Consider the following 4,951-nt stretch of genomic DNA (forward strand, 5'->3'; position numbering starts at 1 on the left):
CTGACTGCAATGATAGAGCTTGGAATAGCCAGGACAATTTTTAATATAACTCCGACTGGATTCATCTGAAAGAAGAAAGTCATATACACCTAGGATGCCTTGAGGGTGAGTAAATCATGGGCTAATTTTCATTTTTGGGTGAACTAACCCTTTAAGTTTTACCTGTCACTGTCACGAATCCTGTGCTTCCTCTTCCGTTCGATCACCACGAGATCACCCGCTCATTATGATGGACTCTTGCACCACACTACTATTGCACTGATTACACACACAGCTGCAACCAATCAAACACCCTACATAAGCCATGGACTTCCTCTTTCTCACTGCCGAGTATTGTTTGTGCATATCGCTACGTGAGTGATAGCAACGTTACGGAGCCCTTTCCCAGTCTTGTATTAGTTCCCTACTTCTAGTCTCGTTGTGTTGCCTGATTATCTGCCTGCCTTAGATTTCGCTCATCTTGTCGTTTGGACTCTGTTTGCACCTTGCCTGGACTTTTGCTCATGTTATTGTGTTACGCCTCTTGTCAAGCCCTCTGGATATTGTTCGTCGATCGAAGCCCCTCGCCTGCCCTAGGAGTATTCTTTGCCTTGGCTTTGTTGTACCCGTCACATTATCTGACCCTTGCACGTTTCATGACGCCTTTTGAAATAAAACCTTGCACATGGATCCGCAGGTCTCATGTTCTGATTACGCCATAACAGTCACAACATTCCTCGGCCTTCTCTTACAAATAACATTAAGGTAAAATCTACATATAGTTACCAACAAAAGTATTTATTTAGTGTAAAACATGAATAGACAACCTGTTTGCTAATCTTCATTAAATAATCTGTTTCCTCACAAAAGCGGTTTATTCCACATAGTGAAGCCTCTCCTCCATTGACATCCATTCAAAATAAAACTGCCTCTGGTGTCCTTCCCCACGTACCGCCAAAGCTGCAGAGTTAGCATTAGCCATTACATTTTTTTAGAAACAAAAAACAGGAAAAACTAACAAAAACAGTACAAACACTTTTGTTTAGAGAGTTGATTTGCAAGTAATGACTTAAAGTATAATTTCTGTAACTTTCTTTAGAGGCAATTTTGATATTTCCTATGTATATGTTTCAGTTTTATTTCTTATGTTTCTGATGTATAATTTTGGTTCTGTTCTGTTGAATAGGTGCGGGCAGGGAAATAAGCGAGAAACAGTTTTCTTACCATCTTGATGTCATTTATGGATAAAACTTGTGTTTAAACGTTTAAGGAAACACGAGTTAAAGGAATTACAAGTGTAATATCATAGGATATAAGAACCAACTGGATTTTGTAATTTTGTGTTTTGATTAAACTCACATTTGGTATGGATTTTTGACTGACTTCTGTGAAAAGAGCCCATTTTTCCTGCCACTTTAAGTTAATCTAGGACTTTGCATCTACTGATATGTATACGTAGATGCCTCATTAGCGACTATATGGGCCGCTATACATAAGCCGTACGCCATATTGGAAAGGTCAACTTGACGTCATTCACCATAATAATGAATATTCGAGTGGTTCCGCCCCTCTCTTGCATTCTCACCTGTGAGAACTTTTGACAACGTTTAGTCCAGGTGCGAAAATAATTTCTAGCACAAGAGCACGGAGAGATTTGCAAATGCAAAGGACACAGTTTGACCGCGTACATGGGCACATTGAGCAATGGACACGTTTTAAGTGCGCACACTCTCTGGGAGAGAGCAGCACATATCTGGGAGCGCGCTTCCGGTTTAGTGCGAGAGCAAAGAAAATCCACGTGCGAGTGGAGAGATTCGCTCAGCAATGTACTTTCACGTTACAGTGCGTGCTCTCCATTTGACAGTAAAAACGCCATAAATGACATCAAGTTGACCGTTGCAAGATGAGTCTCCTTGAATGAGGAGCTGTTGAATGAGGCATCTACCTATAAATATCTATGGTTGCAGGCTTGCCTTCCAGTGGTTTTGACAGGTCAAGGTTCACACGCACGTAGAACGAGTCTGCGCAGGTGAACGGATACTAGAGTTCACAAAGTAAACGAGTCCACCACTGCAGTGAGAAATGAGCCACGTCAGCCATACACTGACTGAGACGAACACCTGATCCAATGGACATCTTCAGAATGAACGAACTACTGGCCACATACAAGGGGTCCAATAAAAATACTCTTAGAGCTTTTCACTGGAAAGATTGAATTTAAGGTCTCTTTAATTTTGTTTATCATGACACTGGTTAATTTTCTCAGTGTTTGACTGAATGAACCAATCACAACTGCAGTGCCATTTTAGCATCAATAATATTATATTCAGTATTTTTATGTCATTAAAAATAAAGCCATGAAACCAGAAACCGTATTTGCTAGAGATAATATTGGTTTACGCAAAGGACAAATTTGCACACGCATATATATATATATATATATATATATAAATAAAAATTTGTCTTGCAAGACATATGGAAAGCAAGAGCACTCACAGCCCAAGTTAAAACCCATTGAGCGAAAAAAATAAATAAATCCATTAGCCATGTAAGAAAACTGCAAGTTTGAGATGTCCAGCTTCAAACACATCTCAGATGTTCAACAAAAGAGGCAAGCAACGACTGATTTTTAAGAGGAGTTTTATTTCATTTCATTCATGCATCCTATAGCCAGAAATGAAGCACAATCATGGACAGGGAGGCATTTATGTGGTCTCAAACACATCACCTGAAAGTGAAAGAGGAACAGGAAGTCAGCTTGACACATGAGCACCAGGGAATTCAGCCAAAAGCACCAGCCACTACACATACTTGGCTGATAGTCATAAACCTCAACGACCGCTGGCTTGAGATTCTGCACTGCAAGAACCTGTTTCAGTTGTAGTCACCCCTTTCAGATACACAAGCACATGGTCATCTCCAGTTATCTACCCACTGCACTAATGGAGCAAATGTATCCAGTGGCGATCCAAGCTGAGAGGAAAAATCCATTAACATGTGAAGCAGTTTCAAGCATCTTAGGACTCTACATACAATTCATCAAAACATACGAACCAGTGACGTATCTGCTGTGAAACCCGACAGGAGTTTAATGTTCACTATAACCATGTTGGTAGTTGGTTTCGCACCATTGTACCTAAATGAAGGGGAGTTTAAAGAAAAAAAAACAGTTAATGGCTTAATGCTGCTCAGAGGTGGCATAATGGAATTTACGCAGAAGTCCCAACTGTGCACTTAGATATTAGGGGCTGAGGTGGGTCAGAATTACATTTGGACTGGCTTTTTATGTGGAATAGTCACAGAATTGAGCAGGCACAGAGCAGCCTTAGCTCAGCTGTGTAAAGATGCTTTAAGGGTCAAACAGGTCAAAGTGGTTCTTGCTTCACACAACACAAGATCGCTCCATGCAAAGTGCTCCACGCACTTTGCAGTCTCTTGCCACCTTCACTTCAATGCTAAGTGTTCTGGAAGCTTTAATGGATGTCGGGATGTTGTAGAAACATGCAACCTGGGAGTACAAAACCAAACAGGACAAGGAACTAGGACAAGCATAGAGGTAGAAGTTAAGCAGGTGAAGGTTCAGACCTGCACAGACACACAGGTGGAGCCCTTCCCTCGAACACTATCTGCCATGAAAGTTTTTCAGCGGCTTCTCCTGATACAGCAGCCTGTCGTCTCGATTCACAACGAAGTTATAAACCTCTCCTGCTATAGACAACGACTGTACGGTAACAGTGCTGGAGCCCTCCAGGCTGAACACGTCAGCAGCGAGCAGAGAGAGCATGAAGAGCCACCACAGTGTCCTAAACATAAGCACCAGATTAAAACCTCTACTCAGATATGATGTTTGCGCTCATGTTTGGTGGTCAGTCACCTGGGTGGAGGAAAAGCCTCCATAAGGATTCTGCTGGGTCACAAGCCAGTTGACAATGCGGTTAGCATAGCCTAGATTAGCAGTCGTGAGAGGCTGTACAGAGAGAACTGTCAGCAACACATAGGAGCTGATCTCCACCGCCAGAGTGTCACCAGATGTAGTCTGAGACCAGTGGAGCTTAGTGCCTTAAGACGAGACCGAGGACAGAAAGTTGATGCCAAAGAACCCAAACACCTCAAACAAGAGACTAGTGAATCTCACCTTCAGAAATGGCAACATTGTCCAAGGCATTTAAAAGCTATGCTCGAGTGCTGTTCCTCCAGCCAGACTGAATGTGTAGGCGAGCAGAGCCTTGGTGTAAGTGTTTCCCAGGTTCCCAACAACAGGCCTCAAGCAAGACACAGCTTTAGTGAGGATGGGGTCCTGAAAGCAACGCAAATGTCAGACTACATAACCAGAAGGTTATCAAGGAGCTTGTCTGGTAGCCATGTTTTTACCGTGACAAGGACGCCTAGTTCAAGCAGCGACGCAACATAGCCCGTCATGGCCACGTTATCACCAACACCACCCTAAAACGGAGCAGCATAACAATTAAGGTCAGTCTCATACCAATTACGGCACATTTAAAGAAACATTATGCACACCTTCATGGCATTGTGGTACAGACTTCCCTGCTGCATAAAACAGCCATCTGAACCCTGCTTGCTGATCAGCCAATCCTTTGTGCTCTGGAGGACACTGGGATCAATGAAGATGAAACTCCTTGCTAGGCCAAAAGACCTCATGATGAAGGTGGTCAACCTGGCCATGAAAAGTCTCATTACAACCCAATTCAATGACTCACAATACAAGAACAGCATGAAAACACACCATGTATTGGATGCATTGTAATCAAACGTGGTGTATGAACCATCACCGTGCCTGTAGTTCAGTTGTTCTTGGTAACCTGTATGTATGTATGCGCGCATTATTTATATATATATATATATACACACACACACACACACACACACACACACACACACACAGTGGGTACGGAAAGTATTCAGACCCCCTTAAATTTTTCACTCTTTGTTATATTGCAGCCATTTGCTAAAA

The 4,951-nt window shown here is 42.4% G+C and overlaps 1 long non-coding RNA gene and 1 pseudogene across 1 annotated transcript; both read right to left on the reverse strand.

Annotated features, from left to right (window-relative positions):
• Window positions 1-2,599: 2,599 nt before the first annotated feature.
• LOC107676170 (uncharacterized) lies at window positions 2,600-3,124 on the reverse strand. The gene is made up of 3 exons (XR_001632700.1): window positions 3,034-3,124; window positions 2,791-2,952; window positions 2,600-2,707 (listed from the first exon to the last, which is right to left on the reverse strand). It is a non-coding gene; the product is annotated as an uncharacterized LOC107676170 (long non-coding RNA).
• A 233-nt stretch (window positions 3,125-3,357) lies between these two features.
• LOC107676168 (alpha-2-macroglobulin-like) overlaps window positions 3,358-4,951 on the reverse strand; it is a 6,276-nt pseudogene continuing 4,682 nt past the window's right edge.

Source organism: Sinocyclocheilus anshuiensis, unplaced genomic scaffold (assembly GCF_001515605.1).
Source record: "Sinocyclocheilus anshuiensis isolate Anshui unplaced genomic scaffold, SAMN03320099.WGS_v1.1 scaffold3927, whole genome shotgun sequence".
Taxonomy (NCBI): domain Eukaryota; kingdom Metazoa; phylum Chordata; class Actinopteri; order Cypriniformes; family Cyprinidae; genus Sinocyclocheilus; species Sinocyclocheilus anshuiensis.